Raw genomic sequence first — 12801 nt, forward strand, 5'->3', positions numbered from 1 at the left:
GGAAAAACAAACTAACAATAAATAATCAAATTCTACATGAACACTTATATATTTACATCAAAGCTGTTGGAATATCAAGACAAGCCCACTTCTCCAAACTCATAACTGACAATACAAACAAACCACGTGTTATCTTCTCCACAATCAACAGCCTAATTAACCCTGTTTTTAACAATCCTGCTGATACAACCACTGATGCCAGGTGTGAGGAGTTTGCAGCGCATGTCACAGATAAAATAGAGAAAATCAGATCTGACCTGTGTCAACATCACATTGTAGATTTTAAACGGTCTGGGGCTTTGTTTACTTGTGAGGACACACTGGAGAGTTTTGCCCTGGTTGATGCTGCAATGCTTAGGGATGTTGTTTCACAGTTAAGATCTGCAACTTGTTTTTTAGATCCCATCCATACTGCCTTTTTTAAAACTGTCTGTGGCTCTTGTGAGGAGGATTTACTGAGCATTGTGAATTGCTCTCTCCAGACGGGAGTCTTCCCTTCCTCCCTAAAGACAGCCGTGGTGACCCCTGTTCTGAAGAAGAGCAATTTAGATGCCTCAGTCCTCAACAACTACAGACCAGTATCCAACCTGTCGTTTTTAAGCAAAATTTTAGAGAAATCTGTTTTTTATCAGTTAAATTATTTTTTTAATCTCACACAATAAATTTGAGAAGTTTCAGTCAGGTTTTAGGACCAATCATAGCACTGAGACGGCACTGGTCAAGGTTGTGAGTGATCTTAGGCTCAATACTGACATGAAAAAACTCTCTGTCTTAGTGTTGCTTGACCTCAGCGCAGCCTTTGACACAGTTGACCACACTATTCTTTTAAACAGACTCCACGACATGGTTGGCCTCACTGGTACTGTTTTTTTAACTGGTTTAAATCCTATCTAACAGATAGAGAGTTCTTTGTTAGCATGAAGGAATCCTCGTCCAAGAGCTATAGACTGACCTGTGGTGTACCCCAAGGCTCGGTTTTAGGCCCCACCCTTTTTAATCTTTACATGCTTCCGCTTGGTGATGTCATCAGGAGACACGCCATAAATTTCCACAGCTATGCTGATGACACACAGTTATATGTTGCCGTGACTCCTGATGAGCACGGGCCCATTGATGCCTTGTTAGATTGTATTTTAGATATCAGAGGGTGGATGGCAGAAAACTTCTTGCAGCTCAACCAGGACAAAACAGAAGTTTTAATGATTGGACCTGAAGCTGAGAGAGAGAAACTGGAGGCCAAACTGAAAACAGTAGCACTCAACCATTTTAATCAAGTAAAAAACCTGGGAGTGATTTTAGATGCAGATCTCAGTTTTGAGCCGCATATTAAAAACATAACTAAGACTGCTTTTTATCATCTAAAGAACATCTCCCGCATCAGGCCGTTTCTCTCTCGAGCCAGTGCAGAGACACTGATTCATGCTTTTATCACATCAAGATTAGATTACTGCAATGCTCTTCTTTCTGGTCTTCCAAAGAAGTACCTGAACCAGCTGCAGCTTGTACAGAACGCAGCTGCACGTCTGTTGGCAAAGACCAGAAAGAGGGCCCACATTACACCAATTTTAAAGTCTCTGCACTGGCTCCCCGTCAGCTTCAGAATTGATTTTAAGATTCTTTTATTGGTTTTTAAGTCTCTTAATGGTCTTAGCCCACCTTATTTATCTGATTTGCTTTTATCTTATGAGCCCACTAGACCCCTCAGGTCCTCTGGTACTGGCCTTTTAACTGTTCCCAGAGTAAAAACAAAAACCCACGGCGAGTCCTCCTTTTATTTCTACGGCCCTCATATGTGGAACAGCCTGCCTAAGGACGTGAGGGGAGCACCTAGTGTGGATATTTTTAAAAACAGACTCAAGACCCACCTTTTTAGTTTAGCATTTTAATCATTTCTTTTATTATTACTATTGTATTTATTCATTTCTTTATTCTTAACACACAGGCTGTATTCAGCTTCTATTTATTTATCATTTATGTATTTGTTTTATCATTCTGATTCTCTTATCTCACAGGTTCTCTTATTTTATGGGTCTTAGCAATATTACTATTACTTTTATATCCAGGGTTGGTTTTTAGATTGTTTTAGATTTGGTTTTACAGTGTTTTATCTCAGTGTTTCCCCACACCACTTGACCCCAGAATTTATGACAGCGTTTTCTTGGTCCTTTTAACTTGCTTTTACCCTCTGTGATGTGTGTGTGTTTGATCTGAAGGGGTGGGGGGTGGGCTTGCTGCTATTGGGTTGGGGTTCTGGGGGATTTTACTCTCTGTAAAGCACCTTGAGTTGCTATTTCTATGTATGAAAGGTGCTATATAAATAAAATTTGATTTGATTTGATTCATCAAATTGATGTCCTCTTCATTTCCTTACATTCTCCTAGCAGTGGGAGACAACTTCTATATATAGTATTACTTCTAACTTATTAACGGCTCTCACCTGTTTTTAATCAGTTAAATTTGTTGAGATTTAAGGTCATTATCGCTACACATGTGCAAATATGACACACAAACTACCAGATCTCAGCAACTTATTGTATTAAATAAATATGCTGTATTGAACATTTCCAAATATCTAAGAAAATGTTTAATTGTTGAAGATGTGTTATTTCAAAGTTGCAGTGCATACTGTTGATTAAAGGTATGATAAACAGATGCCAAATACAGATGAATTTACACTTTCCACAAAAAAATTCACACTTATTGAATTTTGAAAGTTAAAGTTAAATTCATCATTCCAATAATGTACTTGTTCTTGAACTAAAACAAAAGGGACAAGCTAGGATTTTTAAAATGATCTTTAGTAATAAATTATACAAAAACAAAACAATTCAGTAGAACATGAAACAGTAAAAAACAAAAAACCAAACAAACAATTGAAACAAGACAAAATGGGTTTTAAAAGTAATTAATGGAATTAAATGTGACTGGTTCACTCCAGTTCTACCCTAAACCTCCAGGAGTCTCATTTATAAAACTGTGCGTAGGATTCTTACTAAAAGTGTACTTACGCCCAAAACCGGAAGTTGGCGTACGCCATAAAATATTCTGATTTATAAAACCGTGCGTACGCACAGGTGCAAGCAATTTCCCCTTTATAAATCACACTCGTCCTTGAAGTTTGCGCAGGTGAATTTGGCTCATGTTCCGCCCACTACACACCCACTTTCCACCATAAATGGTCAATGCAAAGTACCTCAGCGTGTATTAAAATGAGCCAGCTGATCCATGTTGTGATCCATGAACAACGGCAACCGCAGGGAAGCGAACCAAAAAACGCAACTTCACAGAGGCAGAAATCGATGCATTAGTGAGTGAGGTGGAGAGTCTAAAAATTATTTTGTTTGGTAGCCACAGTAGTGGCGTGACAAATAAGAGTAAGTGTCGTGAGTGGCAACACATAGTTACCTCAGTTAACTCTGTGAGCGGGACAGAGCGGACCATGGCGAGATCAAAAAGAAACCATCAATGAACTGAAGGAAATCAGAACAACACTGCATAATTTGTGTGACATTATGTTCGACATTTCAAACACATTAAAAGAGCTTGTGAAAAAGTGAACCTTATTGTCTGCTTAATCGCTGCATGACCTCCTCACGGAGCCGTGCCCCGTGTTGGAACTCCCTGTGTCTGGGAGGGGGCTGTGGGTGAGGGTCGGCATTCCGAGGAGGGGGGAGGCCAGGAGGTAGTTGGATGCCGTGCCTCAGTGCCAGGTTGTGCAGCACGCCACACGCCCTCACGATCCTGCGCACCTTTTGGGGATGGTACAATAATCTACCCCCTGACGCATCCAGACACCGCCACCGGCATTTTAAAAGGCCGATGGCGCGCTCTACAGTTGAGCGCGCACGGGAGTGAGCGGTATTGAACAGGGTCTCCTCTGCGCTCTGGGGGTTTGGGAAGGGGGTCAGGAGCCAGCGCCGGAGGGGGTAGCCACTGTCCCCTGCATTTCAATGAAACAGTGCATCAGTGGTCTGCATCTGGCTAAGCTGGTTGTCAATATAAAGTTATTGTCTTACCAAGAAGCCAGCCATCACGTACAGCGCCTGCCTGCAGTCTCTTCTCTACACTGCTTTGCGCTAGGATGTAAGAGTCATGTGTAGAGCCAGGCCATCGTGCAACTACATTTGTCAACATCATGTTGGATTGACATATGACTTGAACATTGATAGTATGCACATGCTTCCTATTGACATACATGAATTCATCGACATATGGGGCCCTTATAGCAATATGAGTGCAGTCAATTGCGCCGATTACATTAGGAAAACCGGACATTGCTGCAAATTGCCTTTTAATGTCGGCCTGTTCTCCTGCAATATAGAGAAACTGGATGTGGAAGAGTGTAGCAGGACGCATAGCAGACAGCGGAGACGGGTTATGAACTCTTGCCGGGTTGAAGTCATGCACGCTGACCAGTGAGCCGAAATCACATCTGCGGTCATACAGCCAGAGCGCAAAATTAATTGGAGACATGGTGACAGGACCCCACGCTGCCACAAGAGGACTCTGGATGCAGTGTGTTGTTAATTCCCCACCTCTCCATCTGTGTCGCCAATTCCCCCAGCCTCCAAAACCAGCGTACGCATGGGTCAGAGCTGCCGTGAAAGACCGCACATTTTCACGTCAAGTTTGTTTTTTATAAATCACAACCTTTGCGTGAAAAGAGGCGTACGCCAGTTTCAGGCCCCATTTTGTGCGTACGCAACGGTTATAAATGAGACCCCAGGTCTTTAGGAGGGATCCTTACAAGGTGTAATGATAGAAAAAGCAAAGTATTTATTATGAACACTAATGATTAAAACAATAATTATAACCATCACAACCCCAACAAGATCACCATGAAATGGATGAATCTTGGTGATCTGTAAGAGGAAGAAAATGTCACTTAGATCAGTTAACTCCTGTAGACCCACTATTGGAAACTGCTTAATCCGGGCACCCCTAAAACAAAGACACGCGCATGAAACAAAACATTCTCCCCGACAACACACACACAACTGAGAGAGACACATGAAACAAACAAACTGAAAAGAACAAAAAGGGGGAGGAACAGCCTCTTCAGCTGATGGCTGGATCGGTAAACCCCCTACATGAAACTCCAGAGGCAGCACAGGAACCAAACAATTGGGTTGATTTGTCAGCTTAATAAAATAACCAGAAAAAAGCTAACCATAGGGGCGTAGAGCTCAAGATCCGACAGGACCCGATGGGTTCTGTTCTGTGGAAGATGTTGAAATGGATGCTGAGGGCGTGAAACGGATGTTAGCCTCTGGCGATTACGTTTTGATTCTACCTGAAACAAAAGCAAAGTCGGAGGTGTGGAAAAGTTTTGACCATGTGTATAACGACAGTAATGAGCCAGCGGGTTATGTGAAATGCAAAAGATGCAACATTCTGTTGAAATATGACAGCAAAACAACAGGGAATTTATCGCTGACAAGGCCTGTTGATCAAAGCTGTTCAACACCTGCCAGTGCCCAGGATCAACATAAAATCACATCCTTTGGTCCAGCATCAAAACCCATCCCTGCAAAGGTGAAACAAGTGGTGACTGAGAAGTGTGTCAGCTTTTTGCTGTAAAGACATTAGGCCTTTTAATATCGTAAATGGACAGGGGTTTGAAGAGCTGGTGCAAGAGCTAATTAATGTCAGGGCTGTGTATGGGAGAGCTCCAGTAAACTGTTATTTCCCGTGATGTGACAATTGCAAATAGGTGCACTGGCATGGCAGAAGAAAAGAGGGAAGCTTTAGTACAGAAACTTAAGTCTTTGTTGAAGGATGGCGCAGTAGCAATGACCACTGACATGAACCATGGTGAATAAAACCATGACAACTACAATGTTCCCTTTGGAAGAGGCAAAGAGTGGAGAAAATATCAGATGGGAAATACTGAAGGTACAAAGCATGGCCTTGATGTTTCCTCTCTCAGCAAAATTGTATGGGTGACTGATGAGGGGGCAAATTTTGAATTAGCTCGGCGGCCATACCAGAGATTAGACTGCATTGACCATGTCATTAAAACGGTACTGTGTCATGAACTCAACATTGCAGAGTTATTCAAAGCTGACGGGGCTCCGGACAAGGGAGATACGATTTCTGCAGCTAAATCATTAGTGAGGTATGTTAAACAGTCTGGACTGGCTGTGCAGTTGTCAACAACATTGCTGCAATCCCGGCATGTAGCAGCAGCAGTGAAAAGGCGTTCAGTGCTGGTGGTGGATGCACCATCTGTGAGCGCAGGACTGTGCTGAAGCGTCTACAGTGGATTCCAGGCCCGGACTGGCCGTCGGGACCAGCGGGACTTTTCCCAGTAGCCTTGGGTTTTAAGTGGCCTAACTGAGGGGGGGACAAAACAAACAAACAAACAAAAAAGAGGTAGAGGCTGCTACCTTACTGTCTAAATGTTGTAAATGTTGCATTGGTTTGTTGTTTTATTATTAAACCTCACATCAGCCCAAACACAGAACTACACATATATGCTACAGTTTGTATACACTAGCTCATATTTGGGGTTTCCTGGTATAACCTGAATAAAATAAATAATTAGTTAATTATTTGTGTTATAATAAACTGACAGGTGGATATCTTAATACTTGGCTGCTTGGCTAGAACAGTCTGTCCTCATATTGTACTTATATAAGTTTGGTAAAGCTGCATTTACTTAATTGACAATACAGAGTTCAGCATTTTATTTTCTGTTGTATTCGTGGCATGTATGTTTATGTATCTGAAATGCAACACCTTTTTGTCCTCCTGAACTAGAGAGCCAAGTTTTGTTAAGCTATGTATATTTTATTTTACATACAAAACACTTTATTTTTAATATTACCAGTTGCTTGTTTATTTCTGTACCTGAAATACGTCACCTGCTAACCTTCTAAGTCAAAAATATGTGTGGCTGTGTGGAAATTATTGTTTTTGTTTCAATGTTTAAAACCTCACTAAAAGTTGTATGAGGTTAAGCGGCATTGACTTGTCTCATTTGATCATTGAATTGTATATTTAAAGAACTTAAATTACTTCACGCTGTTATCAAATTGCTTGTTTTATGTAATGAAATATTTGGTGGGTTCTGCTGAGCCAAACATGCCTCTACAGCTGGGCTGAAAAAGTTTGGGAACCCTTGATAAGGTGGGACAGTGTCTTTTCTTTTTAAGTTGAGTCAACTTTCTCATTTTCTATAAAATTTATTATTGTAATCTGGCATAGAAAAATGAACAAAATAAAAATAAAAGTCATGTTGTTCAGCTCATCAGGAATCCTGCTGTGCTGTTGTACTGAACCTTGTGGGGAGTGAAAAGCTCTGAACTGGTGGCTTTTAGTTTTGTGCTCATGGCTGTTAAATATACATTTGATTTGAATTTGAAATAGAATAATGGGCTTTTGATGATTACTTACCCATATGTAGGTGCATGGATTTGTGATTGTGCACACATAGGTGTGAGCATATGTGTGCAGTATATGAGTAGGGGGGTGGCTGGAGTGAGTGACTTTTGTCCCAGTCTGGCCCTGATGAAATCAATCATTTTCCTCGACGAAAACATGTAGCTTAATATTGGTGAGTAAAGAATTAATTGAGTCTTAAATGCATAATGTAGACAGACTATAAATACTAACGTTAGTTGCCTATTATCCTTTTGTTAAATTTCAGATGCTGTTAACTGTCTCATTGCAGCTGGACTGTGGAGAGAAAGACCGAAGCAAATCCTGTGAAGCTTCTGTTTTAGGCTATGTCCACATGGCACTGCAGCCGGTTCAGATATGAAAACGGTAGCGAAAACTAGTAGAAAGGCTTCAACATCCCCACGACACCGCTGTAGTACATACTACAGGCTGTGGGGGACGCTCAAAAGCTAGAGCAAAACAATGTGTGCACAGATAAAGGCTCACTGCGTGTTGCAGGAAGTTCACATCGGAAGCAGAGAAGAGAAGATGGCTGAGGATTCACTGTGAAGCAAAGGAGAAACATTTCTTTGGACCAATGAAGAAGTTGAGCTTCTTCAAAAAATGCTTGACTACAGAGCATAAAAAACTTGAGGAAGGGTGGATTGGGAATTGGCACGTGTTCGTCACATTGACGTCATATCCTTGGGTTGTGCGGCTTCGCTGTCCGCACAGCACCGCAGACTGTAGAGGACTCAAACCGATCCACGTTGGTACCTGGCTTCAGACATGGTCGGTTTCATGGAGGCTAATCCCTGGCTGCGTGGGGATGAAAGGGTGGTTTGCTAAAATACTTTTGCAGTTTTGCTGCAATCCGGCGTCGTGGGGACAGCTGCTTAGTGTTACTGCCAAACACCCATCTTAACTTACAATTGAACTGGATTTCATTTGTTAAGAAAGACTCGTTTCTGTTGGCATGTTGGCCTTTTCATATTTGCATTGGTGATTGTGGAGAGAAGTGGCCGGCTACAAGCAAGTCAACAAAATAACGGAGGACTTATTTTGTTTTTTGTTCTAACTTCCAAGTGGTATATAGCCTATATTAGTCATGAATAAATTATGTTAAAAATGTATAAATAACTCATTACTGACAAAAGACAAAAGAGCTGTGTGCGTGTGTGCATATTTGAATAGTGTCGGGCTGTAAAGGGTTTTGGTTTTTAAAAAGCTGTCAGTCAAAATGTTGGGCTCGGGCCTTGTCGGACATAACTTTTAAAGCCTGATTAGAGCTGTAACTTACAGAATATTATGGGTTATTTAAGTTATCGTAATTGGCGCAAAGTCATTAGTTAGCTTCAGTGGAGTAGCAGCAGACTGACACCTTCAGAGAATGGACATCAGAAAGTGGTCCCATGATAACGTGAAGAAAGGAGCATACATCAGGTGTCACACAGCAAGAATCAACCACTTCCAGCAGTTTGGATGATTCCAGCAATGTGATGGGACTTAGCAAGATAGTAACCATAGCAACTACAGGTACATGTGTCCATCTTCTCCTCTTCCTCTGGAGCATCGTCTGCAGCTGAAGTCTCAGTCCGACTCGTCCTTACTAAGTGTAGTAAGTCACAATTACATTTTTAGTATGTCCGGTTTCTGTCTGCTGCAGATGTTTCCTGATGTTTTACAGAGTTTTACATTTATTCATTCATTTATTAATCATGTTCACACTGAATGTTCCTATATGACACTTATTGTTCAACATTTTATCCATTGTGCATTGTTCATTGTGTTCTGTTCTGCTAAAAGTTCACTAAAAGGACAAAGTGACCCCAGATCTCCAGTCTCCTCAGAACTCTGATAGTGGGTGTGTAAACGCCCTGGTAAGGGTGAGAATAAGTTAAGAACACACGGACACCAGCGTTCCTCGGTTCCTGCATGTATTAACTAGAGTGAGGAAACGGGGTGCCTCACTACACAGCTCAGTGGTCCCAAACTCTCCCTGCTGGCGCCCTCTGGTTACTGCATTAATTGCACTGGTTTTATCTCAAACACCAACAATCTTACCAATCAAAACCTCTTTTAAATGTGATCTCAGCATTTAACTCCATTTCTCATTTGAGTTTCATTTCAATCCTCTACAGGTGCAGGCTGGTCCTTGTGAAGACGCAGATCTGGAACATAAACTTTTGAAGATAACATAGGTTGTTTACAACACCAATCTACAGGTTTACGCACCCACTCCAGATTCTGAGAAAGGATGGCTTCACTCTGTCTCCACCTTATCTGGTCAGAGTGACCCCCACTTATTAACAGAAAGGTATAACATACGTGCTGAGTCTATTTTTGATGGAATACACACCCAGAACCCCTCAAACTCAGCAGTTCAAATACGGACAGACATAAAATCGGAGACGGCAGCAGTCTAAAAGCTTTCAAAATCAAAACCCTCGTGTGTATTTGCTCTGCTGAACTATGTACACATGATGTCATTAATTGTTCAGGGTGTCAGTTTTTTTTTTCATCATGGATGACGAGACATTTATCCTGGAAATGGAGAATCACAAGTTTCTCCACTTCTCCTGTGATTTCTTGATCCAGCTAGGTGGGCTGCTCCGCAGCTGACACGCTCCCAGTGTGCATTGACCCACCATAGAGTGTGGAATGAAACCGGGGCGCAGCCGGAATGCGGCGCACATGCACCCAGTGTAAATTGGGGGTTAGACTCCCTTATTATACCAGAGGAAGCTCTAGGCTCAAGGAGTGGTTTACCTTGTAGGAAGTCTATTTCCAGGAAGTTGGAATGTGTTCCTCTCTTTGTTTGTACTGGATACCAGGTGCCATGTGCTAGTAAAAAACCAAGGATGCTATTTGTGATGTTTCGTGTCATTCTTGAATCTTTTGGAGTCACAACTAGTCTTGTTCTGGCTATAATGATAATCTGGAACCCTATTATTACGTGGGTTCTTTCTTTGTTGCCCTGCTCTGACTGTTGTGGATGACTTGTGTGATTGATTGGATTGCTGGACTCCAGCTGGAAAAACTAATCAGTTTTGTATCTTGCACACTGGCACCAGTCAAGAAGAAATACTCAAAGCTGGATAAAGAAGGCTTGGCTATGATATTTGGAATTACAAAGCTCCATAAATACCTCTATAATCAAACCTTTACAATTGTAACTGACCACAAGCCCCTGATTTCCCTGTTCATTGAGACTAAACCTGTTCCTCAGATGGGGTCCTGACGTATTCAGCGTTGGTCTGTATGGCTCAGAGCTTAGGAATACAACATTGATTACATGTCTGGATGACAGCATGTAAATGTAGATGCTCTAAGTATGTTGACCTTGCCAGAGACATTACATGCTAAGGACGAGGAGGATCTGGTACTGATGTTGGATAGGCCAGTGACCAAAGACCAAGTAAAACATTAGGACCACTAAAGATGTCACAATGTCCCATGTGGATGAGCATGTGTAGAAAGGATGGCCTGTGTCAGTGGAGTTATTACAGCTAAAGTGATAATCTAACGTAAAAAAAAGTGAAGAAAAGGTTGTAAAAGAAGCAGCCAATGATGTATTTTATCAGCAGGTGTTTACTTTGGGTGATGCTGCTGTAGGACTTTTATCACTGCTCCACAAATAATCACTTCAACGATCAAAGGAAAAATCTGTTTTTCTTCATTAATGTTGGCTGTTTAACTTCAGTCGTCACATCTGCTGGTTTTATCACCATGGAGATGGTTAGTGAGATGATGATATATGAATTCTGAATTATGATCTAGAACATGGTAGAAATACATTACATGCTGCATTCACTGACCATTGGACATCTGACGTTTACCCAAGGGAAGGTCAGTGAATATTTATAGTACAGTGTGTGCCGAATTATTAGGCAAGTTGTATTTTTGAGGATTAATGTTATTATAGAACAACAACTATGTTTGCAATGAACACAAAAGACTCATAAATATCAAAGCTGAATATTTTTGGAAGTTGGAGTGGGGTTTATTTAGTTTTAGTATCTTAGGAGAATATCTGTGTGTGCAGGTGACTATGACTGTGCATAATTATTAGGCAACTTAACAAAAACCAAATATATACCCATTTCACTTATTTATTTTCACCAGGGAAACCAATATAACAACTAAAAATTTACAAATATACATTTCTGGCATTCAAAAACAAAACAAAACCAAATCAGTGACCAATATAACAACCTTTCTTTGTGAGGACACTCAAAAGCCTGCCATCCATAGATTCTGTCAGTGTCTTGATCTGTGTACGATCAACATTGCGTGCAGCAGCAACCACAGCCTCCCAGACACTGTTCAGAGAGGTGTACTGTTTTCCCTCCCTGTAGATCTCACATTTGATGAGGGCCCACAGGTTCTCTATGGGGTTAAGATCAGGTGAACAAGGAGGCCATGTCATTATTTTTTCTTCTTTTAGACCTTTTCTGGCCAGCCACGCAGTGGAGTTCTTGGATGCGTGTGATGGAGCATTGTCCTGCATGAAAATCATGTTTTTCTTGAACGATGCTGACTTCTTCCTGTACCACTGCTTGAAGAAGGTGTCTTCCAGAAACTGGCAGTAGGACTGGGAGTTGAGTTTTACTTCATCCTCAACCCGAAAAGGTCCCACAAGCTCATCTTTGATGATACCAGCCCATACCAGTATCCCACCTCCACCTTGCTGGCGTCTGAGTCGGAGTGGAGCTCTCTGCCCTGTACTGATCCAGCCACGGGCCCATCCATCTGGCCCATCAAGACTCACTCTCATTTCATCAGTCCATAAAACCTTAGAAAAATCAGTCTTATGATATTTCTTGGCCCAGTCTTGACGTTTTATCTTGTGTGTCTTGTTCAGTGGTGGTTGTTTTTCAGCCTTCCTTACCTTGGCCATGTACCTGAGTATTGCACACCTTGTGCTTCTTGGCACTCCAGTGATGTTGCAGCTCTGAAATATGGCAAAACTGGTGGCCAATGGCATCTTGGCAGCTTCACGCTTGATTTTCCTCAGTTTATGGGAAGTTATTTTGCGCCTTGTTTTTTCAACGCGCTTCTTGCGACCCTGTTGACTATTTTGAATGAAACGCTTGATTGTTCGATGATCACACCTCTAAAGCTTGGCAATTTTAAGAGTGCTGCATCTCTCTGCAAGACATCTCACTATTTTTAACTTTTCAAAGTCCGTCAAGTCTCTCTTCTGACCCATTTTGCCAAAGGAATGGAAGTTGCCTAATAATTATGCACACCTGATATAGGGTGTTGATGTCATTAGACCACACCCCTTCTCATTACAGAGATGCACATCACCTGATATGCTTAATTGGTAGTAGGCTTTCAAGCCTGTACCGGTTGGAGTAGAACAACATGCATAAAGAGGATGATGTGATCAAAATACTCATTTGCCTAATAATT

The sequence above is a fragment of the Melanotaenia boesemani genome, chromosome 1, assembly GCF_017639745.1.
Source record: "Melanotaenia boesemani isolate fMelBoe1 chromosome 1, fMelBoe1.pri, whole genome shotgun sequence".
Taxonomy (NCBI): domain Eukaryota; kingdom Metazoa; phylum Chordata; class Actinopteri; order Atheriniformes; family Melanotaeniidae; genus Melanotaenia; species Melanotaenia boesemani.